The sequence below is a fragment of the Mauremys reevesii genome, linkage group 1 (assembly GCF_016161935.1).
Source record: "Mauremys reevesii isolate NIE-2019 linkage group 1, ASM1616193v1, whole genome shotgun sequence".
Lineage (NCBI taxonomy): Eukaryota > Metazoa > Chordata > Testudines > Geoemydidae > Mauremys > Mauremys reevesii.
Window position 1 is genome coordinate 208,978,546 of NC_052623.1, and position 19,507 is coordinate 208,998,052.

Below are 19,507 nucleotides of genomic sequence, written 5' to 3' on the forward strand. Positions count from 1 at the left end.
TCTAGATGTGGCCCAGTCTAATAGGGTTGAGAGTTTAGACTGCATGCTTATATTTTCTTTTCTTTTGGTAACTAACTCTGATTTTTTGCCTATCCCATAAAATCTATCTTTTGTGATCAATAACTTTGTTTAACTGTTTATCTTTACCAGTGAGTTTGTATAAAGTGTGTGGCAAATCTTGTGTTTTGCAAAGGCTGGTGTATAACCACTTTCCATTGATGAAGTGGTGAACAAATTAATAAACTTGCACTGCTCGTCTTGAGCAGTGCAAGATGGTGTATTCCTGAGATACAAGGCTGAGAGCTGGGGAATTTGGCTGCTGCCTTTCTCTGTGTGATTCATGAGTGGCTCTGGGAGCATTCATGCAATCTAGTTGGGTGTGGGGCTCCACATGCAGTTGTGCTGAGTAATTACAGCACCTGGAGGGGTTTGCTGCTTGTCACTAGCAAAGCATTGTGAGAGACAGCCCAGGCTGGAGAGAGTTAAGGGGACACAGCGGTCCCACAGTCCCAGGCTGCACCCTGGGGATCCTGTCAGAGTTACATTACAAATTATAATATAAAAACTTTAAAAAGTTGAAATTGAAGCTAAGTGTTTCCATTGACCCAAAATGAATTTTTTCACCCAAAATTTCATTTCTTTTCAGAAATTTTAAAATTCAATGTTTTGTTCTAATTTGGCATGGAAATAAATTTTGAAACTGGGGAATTTCCCACGAAACGGAAATGTGGGTTCCCACACAGCTCTGTTGACTTACTTTTTAACTATTCCTTTTCTTAGTCTATTTTTCCCTTGTAACTAGATTCTGTTGTTCTGGCTAGTGTGTAAGTGCAATATTGCCCTTTGTGGGATGGAATCAGAACTGCTGAGCTGTCCATCGTATGCCCTCTACTGCTAACAGCTAAAGGAACTCTTCCTTTCAAGTGTTTGGGGTCTGTGCTGTTTTTGAAGAAAAATCTGAGTTCTATTCCGGCTTCCATCTACAATTGTTAATGGTCAAGGTGTGCAATATAGCAATGACTATTACAGCCTACTAGAAAAGCTAATTTGTGACTTGATTGTTTAATTTAGCTAACTGTGTGCATGTAATGTTTGTAGAGTAGAGTATTGTGCATTTAAAGTATTTGTTACAGCCCCCTCTAATGGCTAGTCTACATAGAAGATACCTATAACCTACTACTGCTGTTTGCTAATGAAGTACCCCTTTAACTCAAGGCAGTGATAGAGGTCTGCACTTTGGTAGTGAAAGCCCTAGGTTCTGGTTCAAACACAGCTGTTGGCCACTGGGGGAGAGGGTTGTTACATTTGCTAACTAGGTGCATGTGCAAGTGAGGTAACTTTGCACATGTATTAGATGTGCAGTTTTGAAACCATCTCTGGATGCCTGGAAAGTGCTCAGCAAGCTGTGAGCAGAGGCAGTGCTCCTTCTCCAGGCAGAAGTGCTCCCCTACACACCTGGATTCTTGCTTTGAACATCCCCCTTCCCCGGAAAAACATTTCATTTTTTATTCTGCGTTCCCTACACTCAGAATACCTGGGAAAGAAAAAGTGACATATCTCTCCCTCAGGGCCAGCATTTTGAATGCATGAGGCTGTGAGGAAATATAGCTCTACTTGCTGCTGGACACAGCTCTCAGGTTTTTTTTCCTACGCATCTCAGACAAAAGCTTAGAATGTTCAAGGCTCGCAGTGGCATTTTGAGCCTGAGGAAGAGCCATTTTCTGGCTTAGCTCACCTTTTCCCTCATACAGGTATTGTATTCACTAGGGTAGACTGAGAATTCCAGGGATTTATGATCAAATGAATTGATCGTTCATGGACCTTAATCAAGAGCCCTGTCTGAAGGATCAGTTCCTGGTTCCATTGATCTGCAGCCACTGTTAATATTTCAGATCTGCCAAGTGCGGCCCTCATGCTTCATTTTGGGATTCATTTTTAGGCAGTTTTGAAAGTCTCTCCGGCTCATTCGTCTCTCAGTTGTGGTCCCATTAAATTTAGCAGGGCTGGGTGGATGTAACTGGGGCCAGAAATAGACTTCACTCTTAAGACAAAGAAAGTTGCCATGAGACCTACAAAATGCTACTTGGAGTTGTCTGAAACCTCCTTCAATGATAGGGATAATGAGAACATTCAGCATGGCAGTGGCAAGAGGTGCATATCCTGGGTGCCTCACCCTGTTCTGTGGCCACAGCGCAAACAGTCTGAATCCGAATCACATGGCGTCCCTTTTAAATACAAGAAGAAGGGGGCGTTTGGTAAAATTGAGAGGTGGTAAATCTGAACCTGACAAAAGGAAAGACTTTTTCACACAGTGCACAATTAGTCTGTGGCACTCAGTGCCACGAGATATCACTGAAGCAAGAGTTTAATAGCAGGAGTCCAACAGGGATTAGACATTTGTAGCTAGCAATAGCCAGAGTTCTATTAGTATATATTAATGATAAACAAAAGTTTTGGTGGGGACATAAACCCATATGCGTCAGGCTTAAATTGACCACTCACCAGTGGGATTAGGAGGAGACTTTCCCTAAGGGCAGTTTATCCCATAGCTGCCTACTGCAGGGTTTCTAGTACCTTCCTCTGAAGCATCTGGTACTGGTCACTCTCTGAGACTGGATACTGGACTAGGTGAATCACTGGTCTGATCTGGGCTGGCAATCCCCATGTTCCTTGTTCCTTCTGGCACATCCCGAGTCAGCTCTGAATATTTGAAAGATAAGAGCAGAATCCTGGAAATCCTTAGAGTTCATGCTTTGTACTGATTTGTTGTTGTTCATTTGAGACTTGACTCAACTCAGACTTCTTGTTGGCATTTTTAAACCAAAGAGCTGAATGAAAATGAAATAATGTTTTTATTACTAAAAGAATAAACTAAAATAGAGATGTGGGGGAGCCTTCTTAGGTAGATGTCAAGTAGATGTCTATATATCTGCAAGAGGACCAAAAAAAGCCACCAGGGCTAAACAACAGAGTAAAAGGGGAGGTTAGAAACAAAATAACATCTTTTAAAAATTGGAAGTCAGATCCTAGTGAGGAAAATAGGAAGAAGCATAAACGCTGGCAAGACAAGTGTAAAAATAGGATTTGGCAGGCCAGTAAAGAATGTGAAGAGCAACTACCAAAAGACACAAAAACTAACAGCTAATTTTTTTATAAGTACATCAAAAGCAGGAAGCCATCTAAGCAATCAGTGAGGTCACTGGGCAATGAAGGTGCTTAAGGGGAGCAATCAAGGGAAACAAGGCCTTTGTAGGGAAGCTACATGAATTATTTGCACTGGTGTTCACTGCAGAGGATGTGAGGAAGATTTCCACACCTGAGCCATTCTTTTTAGGTGACAGATCTGAATAAGTGCCCCAGATGGAGGAGGTTTTGGAACAAATTGATAAATCAAACAATAATAAGTCACCATGACCAGATGGTAGTCACCCAACAGTTCTGAAGGAACTCAGATATGAAATTGCAGAACTACTAACAGTGGTGTGTAGTCTAGATGACTGATGGTAGCTAATGTAGCTAATTTTTTTTTAAAAGATGCCAGAGGTGGTCAGTGGCAATACAGGCTTAGACTACTACACTTACTACAACAAAAGAAAAAATTGAACTATAGTAAGAGTTATCAGACACAGAGATGTACATGATTGTTGATTTGTTGGGGAAGAGGCTTTATGGCTTTTGTAAAATGAATCACAATCTCACCAATCTTTCTCTTTGAGGTCAACAAACATGTGGACAAGGGAAGGGGGTGATAGTATATATAGTTATTTTTTCTTTTCAGAAAGTTGAGACAACCCAAACCAAAAGCTAAAAAAGTAAGCCATCATGGGAAGAAGAGGAAGGTCCTCTCATGGACTGATAACTGATTAAGAAAGAAAACAAAAAAATGGATTTTTTTTTTTCCCAGTGGCAAGAGATAAGGTCCCCCCCCCCCAAGATCTACTGACTGGGCTGTTCAAGTTCAATTCTAAATGAAATGAAAAAAAAGGGTAAACAGTAAGGTGGCAAATTTTGAAAATGATGCAAAATTACTCAAGATAGCTAAGTCCAAAGCTGATTGTGAAGAGTTACGAAAGGATCTCACACAGGGATCTCACAAAACTGGGTGAGTGGGCAATGAAATGGCAAATGAAATTCAATGTTAATAAATGAAAAGTAATGCACATTGGAAGACAAAATTCCAGCTATGTGTATAAAATGATGGGATCTAAATTAGCTATTACCACTCAAGAAAGAGATCTTGGATTAATTGTGGATAGTTCTTTGAAAACATCTTCTCGATGTACAGCAGTAGTCAAAAAAGTTAACAATGTTAGGAACCATTAGGAAAGGGATAGATAATATGCCAGAAAATATCATAATGCCACAACATAAATATGTGATATGCCCACACCTTTAATACTGCGTGGAGTTCTGGTTGCCCTATTTAAAAAAAGATATAGTAGAATTGGAAAACATACAGAGAAGGGCAACAAAAATGATTAGGGGTATGGAACAGCTTCCATATGAGGAGAGATTAAAAAGGCTGGGACTGTGCAGCTTAAAAAAGAGATGACTAAGGAGGAATATGATAGAGGTCTATAAGATCATGACTGGTGTGGAGAAAGTGAATAAGGAAGAGTTATTTACCCCTTCACATAACACAAGAACCAGGGGTCACCCAATGAAATTAATTAATAAGTTTAAAATAAACAAAAGGAAGTAATTCTTCACGCAACACACAGTCAACCTGTAGGCCTCATTGCCAGGGGATGTTGTAAAGGCCAAAAGTATAACTGAGTTCAAAGAAGAATTAGATATGTTCATGGAAGATAGGTCTATCAATGACAATTAGCCAAGCTGGTCAGGGAGCCACCCCCATGCTTTGAGGTCTCTAAACCTGTGACTGCTAGAAGCTGGGACTGGACAACATGGGATGGATCATTCGATAAATTGCCCTGTTCTGTTTATTCCCTCTGAAACAGCTGGCACTAGCCACTTTTGGAGGACAGGATACTGGGCTAGATGGACTATTGGTCTGACCCAGTATGGCCATTCTTATGTTCTTATGTTTTTATATTCTGTCTTTCTTTGTGTCTCAGTACATATGGTCTCAATGGATATGGAGTGGAAGCGGTCCTATTTTGTAGGTCCCCAGTGCTCAGGTTTGTGTTTGTATACTGGGAGAATTAATGAGAACAGACTGCCTTTCTTTCCCTCCACTCCCCAATCCCATCTGTTCAAACAAAAGGCTGAAAGGGAGAGAGAGCTGAGACCCTGCTGGTCAAGAGGGGAGGGATAATAACACATATCCTTGGGCTACATTTCAGCACATGCAACCCTTTCATGCTGTGCTAAAGCTTTTATTCCGGCAAGAGAAAGGACGGCTAATGCAGAGTAAGTTGTGTTTTTGTTTTGTTTTGTTTTGTTTTTTTGTAAAGGATGCATCATCGGGCCTGGAGGATGCTACATTCCTTTCCATTCACATAACATTTATCAAGCTGGAATATCAAGCAAGAAGTCTAAAACATCATTGTTATAGAGAGAGCCATTGGGGTAGAATGTGCAGCATATGCAGGAGGGACAGGGATGGCTTAGAAAGTCAATTTTCACTGTGTTTGCACATGGTAACAGTTCCAGAGCCATGTAATTAACAACACATCAAAAGGGTGTGAAGGAAGACATATTCCTCCCTACCTTGGGGATTCAGTGGGTACTTTGCAATTCATCGTAACCCCCATTCACATATTTATCATCACGGTCATGCCAAACAACTCATTTGAAGATCAAAACAGCTTTCCCTGGGACTGTTACAGCAAGAGCAACGAAAGAGATGGCACCTAGAATCCCAAAGCGGAGATAGCGTGCAATAGAAGGAAATAATGCTGGGAGGGTTAGCTGGCTCTCTGCTCTATGCCAGCAGTTACAGAGAAGTCATAATGGTTTACGGGAGAAAAATGGTCTCAAATGCCATTAGTTTAATGCTTCATAATGTTGTCGTATCTGTTTTAAATGCAATCACAGAACTCAGGGGACACCAAGGATTAAAATAAAAGAGAAGGAAAAGAGTTTCCAGAAATGTAATGATGGAGAGGGAGACTGGGGATCTTTGTAGGATGGGGAAATGAGATTCAGTTATTTCTTTTGTTGAGTATGCAACATACAAGAAATTAACTAATGACAGTGAAGGGACACTCGCTGTAAAAATGATTACTCCCTGGTTGTAATAAATAAATAAAAATAATAAAGCCAGAGTGGGATGGAGGGGGTGGAGATTTAAAAAAAAAAAAGGCCTAATCCTGCTCCTGTTAGAGGCCAAGAATTCAAAAAATAGGAGCCTAAAGCTAGACTCCTCAGTCCATGTTTATGCATCTGCCGCATTTTCATTTGTTGAGCACCCAACTGCTCTCACTGAAGTTAAAGGGAGCTGTTGGGTGCTCAGTGCTTTTAAAATCAAGCAGGTGCATAAATATTAAAGTTGGGCTCCTGTTTGTGAAATCTTGGCCACAGTCAATTGCCAGTCTCCCACTGATTTTATTGGGAGCAGGGCTGGAGTCCTAGAAGTCAAAGAAATGTTTTCACAAAATTATTTTAGAGAATATAAATGAGAGCTGGTGGTTGCTTTGTTTGTTTCAGCTAGAGAAGCAGAGAGATTTGGAAAGTGAAAATGACCAGAAACAGCAAATGAAATTGTTGAGGTTGACCTGTCCATGCCAAGTGATGTGCAAAAAGCAAGCAAGCAACAAAAAAGGTGAAATGCAAATGAGAGATTTAGAATTTATTTTTAACCAATCTCAGGAGTTATTAACAACACAGATGTAGGAATCTCCAATACAGGAAATTCTCCACTGCCTGGCATCTTGTGGTGTTGTTTACATCCGTGCCGAGTGACCGCAAAGTGGGTGTAAAATGCTGCCAAACCAGAATTGTTCATTCACAGTGTTATACCTCGAATTTTTCACAGCTGTAAATAATTAAACAATGTGTGAGGCATTGGGAGAATCAGGCCCACCATACTTATCTTGACCATGCTCCTTTCATTTTCATCCTAATGCAAGAGAGTAACTATCATTCCTTCCGATTGCAGAGGCTAATCTAATACAGGAGATTTGTTTTACCAAATGCCTCCTCCTCCCTCTCTCCAAACATAATCAGATGGAGGATCCATCTAATATGGAAAGTGCACAGGATGGCACTTGTCTTGTATATCATTCAAATGCAGACCCCAGGAGCCTAGGCTTACCATGTGTGTGATTGATATATTATCCCTACATGCCTTAGCTGAATTCATCTGTCAAGCAACCAGGAGAGGTGATTTCTGGGGATTAATGATCTGGTGGGTGATGTGTGGGGGTTGGAAGGAGAAGGGATGAAAGTGGTGATGGTGGCAGTGAGGAGTGCACTGAAGGGATAGAGGCCTGAATATTACGGTGAATTGCAATACCAGTGGATGGATATGCTAAAAAATCCTCTATTGGCTTTCCACAACAGCTGCTTTTATAAAATAGTAGTACAGAATTACAGGTGGTGCAGGTAGCGATGCCTATAGTTATAGCTGCCTGATATTCCCCACTATAAAACCCTGTTTCCAGTTGGTTATCACTGTGCCAGACTTTAACAGTTCGAGTTGAAATTTTCCATGCCTGGTGATATTCTTGTTTAAAGTTTTAGGTAAAATTGTTCAGCCATTTCTCAGAACAAGATTGGGGGGGGATACCTTGTTTTGCCCATGTTAAAAATTCCTTAAAATTGTTTTGTTGAACTTTGCTGGGTAGGGTTGCCAATTTTGGCTGGACATATTCCTGGAAGTTTCATCACATGACATAATATTTAATTAAAGATTGGGCTTTAATTCCTGGAGACTCCAGGGCAGTCCTGGGGGGTTGGCAACCCTATTGCTGGGGGAGAGGGAGATGGAAGGAAATTGCCCTGGTATTAGGGATATGATTTTTGCTTAGGTTTCTGAGCCACTGAAAATCTCAGTTTGCACGTGCTCAGAGGAGACTTGTTAGCACTTGGCGCCTAAATTCTCCAAAGATTCTGTCTGCACTGAGCATGCTCCATCACCTCGCAGCTCCTGTCAGCCAGCTGTATGGTGTATGTGCCACCCCACACAGAAGAATTGAGCATACCCCAGCCCAGAGCTGCAGGAATGGAGTAGGACTGTACTGGCTGCTCGAGGCAGGTGGGGCGCTGCTGTGGCTCCAGGCACTGGGACTGAGAGCACAGGAGAATGTCTTCTCTGTGCTCTCAGTGCTCCCCCAATGGCACCTAGGCAATGGGGAGGGAAAGGACTTCACAAGTGGCCACTAACTGTAGGTTCCTCATTTTCTGGATGCCCGACTTGAGACACGGGGGTCTGAATGGCAGATCTGCAGCTGACGTCAGTGGGGACTCTGCTCTGAACATATAAATCGATGTAAACATTAAAGGTATGCCTACACTGCACTGAGTCGCAGAGCCTGGGTCAATTGACTCAGACTTGCGGAACTAAAACTAGCAGTGTAGACGTTCCCACTCAGGCTGGAGCCTGGGCTCTGAGATCCTCCCCAGGTTTCAGAGCCCAGGCTCCAGCCTGAGCAGGAATGTCTACACTACTATTTTCAGCCCTGCAGCCCAAGCCCTGTGAGCCCAAATCAACTGACTCAGGCTCTGAGACGTGGCACCGTGAGTTTTTCTTGGCTGTATGGGCACATCCTGATACTCTGAAAAGTCAGGCCCGAGATTGCTCAGATTGGGCCCCCCAAATTAGTGGACCCTTTTGACAATTTTGGCTTTTATCTCTGTGCCTCAGTTCCCTTTCTGTAACACGTGGATGATAATAGCACTTCACTGCACCAGGTTGTTGTCAAAATCAGTTAATTAATGGTTGTAAATAACGAAGATCCAACAATGAGAGCACCATAGAAAAAGAAAGGAATAATTCCATATTCAGAGCAGGGGGTGGATTTCAGCGCTTCATTTGTAATGAAAGAGGTGCCAGGGCTCAAGCAATTCTTTTACTTTCCCAACTGATACAGCAAGCCCAGAGCACAAATTCAGCACTGGTTGGATGGTAGGCTGTAAGTAATGCAGGGGGTGACATACATCAAATACGAAGATAACAAGAAATATCGAGTAGCTCCCCATTCAGTGATTGTGATGTCTGGTTCACTGTGTTGTATGGCTCTGCTTTGTTTTCTGTCTCTCACTGTGGAGAGAGTCTCCAAGTGGGAAGATTCCCTGCTGCCCATCTCACTCTCTTCCTCTTTCCATTACTGCCCATTGTGCTAGGCACACACCGACACAGAAAAGACAGTGGCTGCCCCAAAGAGCGTATAGTTCAACCAGTTGGAGGGTGGAATAAGGAAGGATTATTAGGCCCGTGTTAAAGATGGGGAACTGAGGCATGGAGATGCTCCCCATTGGCTGCAGGACCCAGGGGAGCTAAGCCTTGTTTGTGTTAGTAAACTCAGAAGATGCGACTCAGAGACACACCGGGAGCAACAATGCATAGTAGGGCTGTTCATATATAGACACTTCCCTGATTGTAACAGTTTTATAACTTTAACTTGGCAGAAATTCCCCTGCTGAAGGCGCTGTTGTTTTCAATGCAATTATCTTTTACAAGGTTCTTCCAGTCCATCTAACCATCCTTATCTTAATGGGCCTTTCCTTTTAGAAGAAGCATTTCTATATTGTTGCATAAACTCCGTTTCCTTTCAGTTTGTTTCATATGTATCCGCATCCAGATTACTGCGACTTGAAAGTACAGTAATTAAGTGAGCTTCATCGAGCAGGAAGGAGATGGATGCTATTAACAACTTGTTTATGCTAAAATGGAGGGCAGGTTTCCCTAGGCTGCTTCACCAACCTGCCTTAACCCTGCCCTGGAATGACTATATCTGAAGGGAAATGGGGACCCTCCACCATGCATTTAGTGCTTGGTGTATCTGCTGAGATTTCCAGTTAGTGCCAATTGTAAAGGTGGTTTTTATGCTGTGGACACCTGCCTCACTAGGAACTATAATGAGCCCCACCAACTCATTCCATGCAGGCCATCAACCATACTTCTGAGGGTAATGCATTTCAGATAGTACCAACCAGGGCTGGATTTGAACTGGTTCCACCTGCAGCCTCTTCTGCCTTTCATGCTTGAGTGTTGTGCTCTGCTGTAATAACTGGATGGCTGGTGGGACACGGCCCTTGGATCCAAACTGTAAGTGCTTTGGCCTCTCATAATGCTACTTTATTAAATATGGTCCCTTTAAATACTGTATTTTCCCTTTAATATGGTGCTGCTACAGTGTGGATGTTTTTTACTGATTCATAGATTCCAAGGCCAGAAGGGACCATTGTGATCATCTGACCTCCTGCACAACTAGGGCCCTACCAAATTCATGGTCCATTTTGGTAAATTTCATGGTCATAGCATTTAAAAAATCTTGAATTTCACATTTTTAGATATTTAAATCTTAAATGTCACGGCATTGTAATCGTGGGAGTCCCTATCCAAAAAAGAGTCATGTGGGTCACAGTATTCCCACCCTTACTTCCGTACTGCCTTCAGAGCTGGATGGCCAGAGAGTGGTGGCTGCTGGCCAGGAACCCAGCTCTTAAGGCAGTGCTGCTGTCAGCAGCAGCAGAGAAGTAAATTGCCTTCAGAGCTGGGCATCTAGAGAGCTGAGGCTGCTGGCTGGGTGCCCAGCTCTGAAGGCAGTGCCATCAGCAGCAGCAGTGCAGAAGTATGGTTGGCAATACCATACTATGCCACCCTTACTTCTGCACTGCTGCTGGCAGTGGCTCTGCCTTCCGGGCTGGGTGTCTGGCCAACAGCCACCAATCTCTGGGTGCCCAGCTCTGAAGGCAGCACAGAAGTAAGGGTGGCAGTATCATGGCACCGCTACAATAGCTAGATTTCATGAGGGAGACCAGATTTCATGGAGGAGACCAGATTTCATGGTCTGTGATGTGTTTTTCATGGCCGTGAATTTGTCAGGACCATATGCATAACACAAGCCACAGAAATTCCCCCAAATAATTCCTGTTTGAACTACAGCCGATCTTTTAGAAAAACATCCAATCTTGATTTTAAAATTGCTAGTGATGGAGAATCTGCCATCACCATTGGTAAATTATTCCAATGGTTAATTACCCTCACTGTTAGAAATGTGCGCCTTATTTCCAGTCTGAATTTGTATAGCTTCAACTTCCAGCCATTGGATCATGTTACACCTTTCTTGCTAGATTGAAAAGCCCATTATTAAATATTTATTCCCTGTGTAGGTACTTTTAGATGTGATCAAATTACCCCTTAACCTTCTCTTTATTAAGCTAAATAGACTGAGCGCCTTGATTTCATTACTACAAGGCATGTTTAATACTTTAATCATTCTCCTGGCTCTTCTCTGAACCCTCTTCAATATCTTGAATTATGGACACCAGAACTGAACATAGTATTCCAGCAGCAGTCCTACCAGTGCCAACTACAGAAGTAAAATAACCTCTCTACTCCTATTCAAGATTCTCCTATTTATACATCCCAGGATCACATTAGCCCTTTTGGCCACAGAGTCAGATCGAGAGCTCGTCTTTAGCTGATTATCCACCACAACCCCAAATCCCTGCTTTCCAGGATACAGTCCCCCATCCTGCAGGTATGGCCTACATTCTTTGTCCTTAGATGTATAACTTTATATTTGGCTTAATAAAATGCATTTTGGTTACTTGTGCCCAGCTAATCAAGCAGGTAAATTATTAACAAATATGTTACTGACAGGCAGGTAGGCAGAGTTTGTGTGTCTCAAAATCACACAGAAAGGAGATTATGAGTGTTTGGAGATCAAGAATGCATTGCAGTTCAGCTGTTCATCGGTGCTTTAGTGGTAACACAGAAGTCGATCCAGTGGGATAAGGTTACCTCTAGAGATCTGGGTTCAAATTCTAGGTTTTGTCACAAGGGACACTGAGTTGGGAAGTCTGTACCAGTCTGCTGTGTAAATGTCACAAAAACATCATACAGTTCAACATATTTGGCGGTCTCTGCTCAGGAAAGACCTGGGAACTGAATTAGTAAGGGGGCTGAAGGTCTGGATGGGGTGCTTTGGCAGAGCTGTGTGAGGAACTGAGGCACTGCAGGGCAGAAATGAGGTGCATCAGCAGAGCTATGTGAGGGACTCCACCAATGGAATATCAGGGGAGGTACTGTACAGTTCCCCAGTATAAAGCTGAATAGCAAAGAGTAGGCTTTGAGGAAGAGGGTCTGATGTCCATGTATAGGATGGTGATTTTTGCCTCCCAAGTTTATCTCTGAACCAGTGGGCCCAGCTATTTTCTTTGTCTCCTTGTCAAGAAAGAACCTCCCCAAATCTGCTCTTGGACGGACAACACATAACTGCGCAGCAATGGCTGGCTCACATGAGAGATGGGCCCTGGCCACAAAGCTTGGGCCTGGATTTCCCAAAGCCTGGAGTGTTCATACTGGGGAGTTCAGTTTAGGCCCAGGTCAGGCTAAGGTTAGCCTCCTGCAATGTCATCCTGACAGGTGCCCATCTCTCCAGTGAGGCTACCACCAAATAAAACAGAAACATAAGGCAGCCCCAATCTTAGGGCTTGGCTACACTTGAGAGTTGCAGCGCTGGGAGTTACAGCGCTGATCGTACAGCTGTGTAGGGAAAGCGCTGGTGTGTGGCCACACTCACAGCTACCAGTGCTGTAGTGTGGCCACATTTGCAGCATTTGCAGCGCTGTTGGGAGTGAAGCATTATGGGCAGCTATCCCAGCGTTCAAGTGGCAGCAACGTGCTTTTCAAAAGAGGGGGGTGGGGTGGAGTGTGACAGGGACCGGGGGAGAGAGAGAGAGAGTGGATTTTTGGAGCCGACACTGTGTATCAGCTCCCTGCCTTGCAAAATCAGAAAATTTTCCCGACCCCTTACTCTTAACTGCAAACAGCCTGCAGACCAGATAAGCAGCTGCTCCAACGGACTCCCTTTCTCCGCCCTGCCCCCGCTGTTTCTCTCATCAAGCAAACACTCATTCACAGGGGTTATCTCATTTGCTTATTCACAGTCAGTTACAGATTGATCACAGCAAACAGGAGCTGTGTTTGTTTTTTAGATAAGCAGCTCCCGGAGCCCCAGAGCCAGGGGCGGCTCTAGGATTTCTGCCGCCCCAAGCATGGCGGCACGCCGCGGGGGGCGCTCTAGCGGTCGCCGGTCCCGTGGCTCCGGTAGACCTCCCGCAGACATGCCTGCGGAGGGTCCGCTGGCCCCGCGGCTCCGGTGAACGTCCCACAGGCATGCCTGCGGATGCTCCACCAGAGCTGCGGGACCAGCGGACCTTCCGCAGGCATGCCTGCGGGAGGTCCGCCGGAGCCACCTGCTGCCCTCCCGCTGGGACGCCGCCCCAAGCGCGCGCTTGGCGTGCTGGGGTCTGGAGCCGGCCCTGCCCGGAGCCCCGAGTTCACAACAAAACAAAGAGAGGCTGCATAACAAAAGAAAGAGAGTAATTTAGTTAAAAGCATTCTGGGATATCTCCTAATACCCTGGAGGCCAATAACAGTGCTGGTGTGTGGCCACACCTGATGAGCAGCGCTGCATCACCAGCGCTGCACTTGTTACACCTCAAGCAGACCAGGTGTACAGCCAGCGCTGCAGCCAGGGAGTTGCAGCACTGGATGTGCCTTGCAGGTGTGGACAGTTACTAAGTTGCAGTGCTGGAAAGCCTCCACCAGCGCTGCAACTCTCCAGTGTAGCCAAGCCCTTAGCAGTTTGGAACATTGGGCAGGCTCAGGAGGGACAATTCAGTCCCTTCCACAGCCTGGTGATAGGCCTGTTCCCTTTCTCACATCTTTTCTTTCACTCACATCTTCTCTTTTCCTTTCTCCATCTTGAGTTCAGTTTGGGGCAAAAGTTTGATAGGTTCCTATTAGGAGGAGGCTGAATTAAAACCCTGGATCATAGAATCTCAGGGTTGGAAGGGACCTCAGGAGGTCATCTAGTCCAACCCCCTGCTCAAAGCAGGACCAAACCCAACTAAATCATCCCAGCCAGGGCTTTGTCAAGCCTGACCTTAAAAACTCTAAGGAAGGAGATTCCACTACCTCCCTAGGTAACCCATTCCAGTTCTTCACCACCCTACTAGTGAAAAAGTTTTTCCTAATATCCAACCTAAACCTCCCCCTCTGCAACTTGAGACCATTACTCCTTGTTCTGTCATCTTCTACCACTGAGAACAGTCTAGATCCATCCTTTTTGGAACCCCCTTTCAGGTAGTTGAAAGCAGCTATCAAATCCTCCCTCATTCTTCTCTTCTGCAGACTAAACAATCCCAGTTCCCTCAGCCTCTCCTCATAAGTCATGTGCTCCAGTCCCCTAATCATTTTTGTTGCCCTCCGCTGGACTCTCTCCAATTTATCCACATCCTTCTTGTAGTGTGGGGCCCAAAACTGGACACACTACTCCAAATGAGGCCTCACCAGTGCTGAGTAGAGGGGAATGATCACATCCCTTGATCTGCTGGAAATGCCCCTACTTATACAACCCAAAATGCCATTAGCCTTCTTGGCAACAAGGGCACACTGTTGACTCATATTCAGCTTTTCGTCCACCGTAACCCCTAGGTCCTTTTCTGCAGAACTGCTACCCAGCCATTCGGTCCCTAGTCTGTAGCAGTGCATGGGATTCTTCCGTCCTAAGTGCAGGACTCCCCACTCTGGAGAGTTCAAAAGCCAGATGAGAATTTTTTAGCTTGAGCCTATCTCTAGTTTTTTTTATCTGAACCAGTTTACCTGACCCTAGTTTTGTTTTGGGCAATTCAGACAAGGTCAGAAACTGTGACAGTAAAAAATAGACTCTAGCCCTATAGAATGTCAGGTCCACTGGGAGTTCTGCCTGAGTAAAGACTCAATAAGAATGTTGGGACTGGATATTTAGGACCAGATTCTGATGAGGGCCCAATCATGATTGGGGCCTTTGGGTGCTATTGCATCCTTCTCCTCCTGTAAATCCTCAGTGGTTTGAGCATTGGCCTGCTAAACCCAGGGTTGTGAGTTCAATCCTTGAGGGGGCCATTTGGGGATTTAGTTGGGGATTGGCCCTGCTTTGAGCAGGGGGTTGGACTAGATGATTTTCTGAGGTCCCTTCCAACCCTAATAATCTATGATTCTATGAAATCGCAAGTAACTCTGGTGACATCATTGGAGCTGCTTTGGATTTACACCTGTGTAAGTGGTATCAGAAGCTGAACCTTAGTCTTAGAATAAACCAGTGTTCCCTCGGTCTTCATTTAATTAATTCAATTGATTAATGTTTGCTTCAGCCCCCATTGCTGGATGATGGCAGCAAAGTCCCCACATCTGAAGAGTAAGGTCACACTTGGCTTGCCGCATTGATTCCAGTGGGAACGCCTCATGCTGAGAGCTTTCACACTTGGGCCTTGAGACTGCAGCTTGAGGGAAACCACCATCTGCCAAGGACACCATTTCTGCTATGTCCAGTATAGATTTGTGGCTATTCCTGTAGGAACTGATTCTTGGAAAATTGTGAAGCTTGTGTTTAAAACAGGGATGGATCCTGCAGTCCTTTACCTGGCAAAAATCTGATTGATGTCTATGGGAGTTTAGCTTGAGTAGGCAGTGAAAGCTTGGTCTTTTCCCACTGTGTCTGCACAAGGAAATCCCTCCAAACTCAGCTCTTCCCAAGATCATAGACCTATAGCCCATCTCGGCTTTCTTTCTTTCTTTCTTTCTTTCTTTCTTTCTTTCTTTCTCCAAACATCACTAAGCCAGATTGTTTATCTGGTTCATAAACCTTTGTTGTCCTTTGGCCCCCGAGGCTGCAGTCTTTCACCACTTGTATGTGCAGGAGGATTTAGAAAGAGAAACAGACCGACAGCTCATGGAAAGAGTAAACTGGGGGTAAAATCAAATCCCTTGTCCTTTGTACTCAGACAGAATGTCCCTCTCTATATGGACACCATTAATATTGCCATTCACTCCTTTCAGCAGTCTTTAATGTCTAATTAATGACTCCCTGTGGCTCCATCCTACATGGCATCAGTCTCCTCCTGATTTGAATTTCCTATAATGACTACTTGTAATTCTCAAGATGACTATCATCTGTGGCCATCCTGAGCATCTTCTCTCCTCTCTCATATACCCCCATCAAGTCCCACCCACTCAAACCCTTCCCCTTCCTTACGCTTCATACTACTTTCCCTTCCAGTCTTCATCTCCTGCCCTCTCATATACTTACTCCCACTCACACACCTTCCTCCCTACATCCCTCCCTTCAGGTACACATACCTCCCTCCTCACACATCCCCCACCCCACACTCATATACCTCCCTCCCTTCTGCCTATGGATCCCTCCCTTCGTATACACATTCCCCTCCCCCTCACACACTCACCCTGCCACCCCCTACACCCCTCCCATCACATACATGTCTTCTCCCCCTCATACACCTGCCCTCTCTTACATCCCTCCGTTCACATACACATACCTCTCCCCCTCACACATCCCCCACTCTACACTTCCCCCCCTCCTCTACATCCCTCCCGTCACATGCTCATATATATACACACACCTCTCCCTTTCACACATACTCCACCTCTCATTTTACAGAATGGGACACTGACTGGGTTAAATGACTTGCCCAAGCCCACACAGGAGGTCAGTGGCAGAGCCAGGAAGAGCATCCAGGAACCCTGATGCCCAGGCATGCCTTCTCACCACAAGACAACACTATTTAAATAAAGCACCCAATCTATGTCCACTTCATTTCGTCCTGGGATGATCCCTGTCTCTGCAGAGCTTCTCCCACAGGGTATCAGCCCAAAGGTGGATTAAGGCAGGGTATTTGAATCCTGGGGCTCCAGACCCAGTGTTCTGAGGGGAACCAGATGTAGACGAGACCTTCCCCAAACTAGTTCCTGGAGAGAAAATTGTGGGGAAGTCACTAGGAAGAAGAGCCTATTGTATGGAGGCCTGAGGGAAAGTTCAAAGAGGTGAGAAGCTGAGAGAAGGGCCTGTTGAGTGGCCCAGTTTTGTTTTGTTTTGGGTTTTTCTTGGGGCGGGAGGGTGTGAAAGTTTGGCAGATGTGAGCCGTGTTCAGTTTTAAGCCTGTGCTGTTCAAGCTCAGTATCTGAGTTTATTTCTGTCTCTAATACTGACATTTCTCTCTCAGGTGGCTGCTGCTGCCTATTTTAGGGTGGGGCTGAGGGCTGGTGTGACTCATGTTTTCAGGCTCTTATCGGCATCAGGATAATGTTCTGCCTTTCTTTTCTGTCATGTGGCATCCTGCCTCCCTCCCCTCCTTCCCTCCCTCCGCCATCTCCCAGAGGAGGTGACAGACGGTCCTGTAATTTGGTTCCATTCGCTCGACTGGAGCAACACCTGCCCCCCTCCCAGGAGACGGGAGGGTCTCATCCCAAACCATACAAGAAGCCAAAGACAAATCTGAGGCCCACATGCAAATAAAACACAGGATAAAACAGCATGGCCATCTTGGACAGAAAGGAGAAATCCAGCACCGGGAGAGAGGCAGGGGAAACAAAATCACCTCGGTAGGAAGAAACAAAAACTGCGGGAGAGTGCCTTTTTCTTTTGGGGTGATTGTGATTGTGGTTACTGAACTTTCTTCCCTTAGAGAATAAAACAAGAGCATAGAAAAATAATGGCTAATATTAGATTATATCTATCCACACTAAAAGGGCGAGGTTACTTGGGTTACTAGATAGATAGATAGATAGATTCCAAGGCCAGAAGGGACCATTGTGATCATCTAGTCTGACCCACTCTATGACAGAGGCCATAGAACTTCCCCCAAATAATTCCCAGAGCAGATTATTTAGAAAAAGATCCAATCTTGTTTTTAAAATGGTCAGTGATGGAGAATTCAACAAGATCCTTGATAAGTTGACCCATGGTTAATAACTCTTTCTGTTAAAAATGTATGCCTTATTTCAAATATGACATAGATAGATAGGCTTAGGAATTTCGTCATAACAATACACTGAAAAAGTGTCATTTCTTTGTTGAAGCTCACACACACAAAATAGAAAATCGTTTCCTTCCTCCTTTTGTAGGAATAATGCAAGATATCAAAGCACTTCAAACGCCTTCACTATTTCCCCCATTCTGAGCACTGGTTATGTAACATTATCCAACCTGAAGGCGCTATTCCTTGGTCTGTAACTAAGTTATTTATGAATAAACATAGCATGTACCATGCTTAAAGGTTAGAGGCATGTTTCATGTCTGGAAATAGTTTACCTCATGTATGCCTGTCTGTTAGCAGCGTAACTCATGTCTGCATGTTTTGTAGAATGTTCTATGCTCCTGACCCTGCAATCTCTTATGCACATGAGCATTATACACTGCACAGTGCATATGTAAGGAGCCCTTACTCATGCAAATTGGCCCTTTGAAGTCAGTAAGCTTACCTGTGTAAGTGACACTTGTGGATAAAGTGGTATAGATTTGTGCCCTATATCTTTATGTTAGTCCAGTGTCTGTGTGCAGTAGTTTGATCTCTGTCATTATGTTAGTAGCAGGATCCATTTCTGTGTTTCAGTAGAATGCCTTGTGTTTGGTGTTTGGTGCATGCTTCATGTCTGATGTTATTCATGTACACTTGTCAATATATTAGCACAGCATTCTTTGTCATATATTGGAAGTACCATGCTCCATTGCTATATGTTAGTGATATGTCTTATTTCTTTATATTAATGTCATGCTGGATATCAGTTAGTGGAATGCCCCAGGTCTGTACATTGGAGGCATTTCCCATGTATGTATGTTAGTGGTATTTTCCAGGTCTCTGTCTTATACTTTATGTCAATATTAATTAGAGAAGGACCTGAGCCATGTTGTTCTGGGCCAGATTTAGGTCTGGATTCAGAACTAAACTTTCCTGAGTTTTGAGCATGTTCATATCCATGGTTGCAGCATGAGATCATGTCTAACATTAAATGCAAAAAACCCCACATTAGTGCAACATTAAGGTTACAGGTTTAAATATTAAAAAGTCAGCAATATTCATTTTAAGTTTGCACTCTGCCTGCTGGTGGGGTTGCACAAAATGATATATATTCCTTAACATGTGACCACATCCTGTAAGTCAAATAATAATACATTTTGCTACTAACTTCGGTACAGTGTATCCAAGATCACCTATGAACTGAGGATGTTATCTGTCTCATAACGCATAAGCACAAGGGGGTAGAGTTAAGGTTGTTTATTTGATCTTCATTTTGGCATTTCCTGGCTTTTGCATGCTTAACCATGCAGACTTCACATTGCACTAACTTTGTTTCTTGTGTTTATTTCCTCAGTGATGATGATTTTTATTTTTAAGAAAAAGAAGGAAGTGGGGAACAAAAGACTTAGTTGTTTATAATTAACTGGCATCAGCCATCAAATGACAACTGGAATTTGCCAATGTCAGTAGAAAAAGTCACACTTGGGATTTGATCCTGTTACTACCCCTCACCCCTCATTGACTTCAGTTAAAGCAGAAACTGGTCCACTTAGAGGCACCAGTCAGCCAAGGA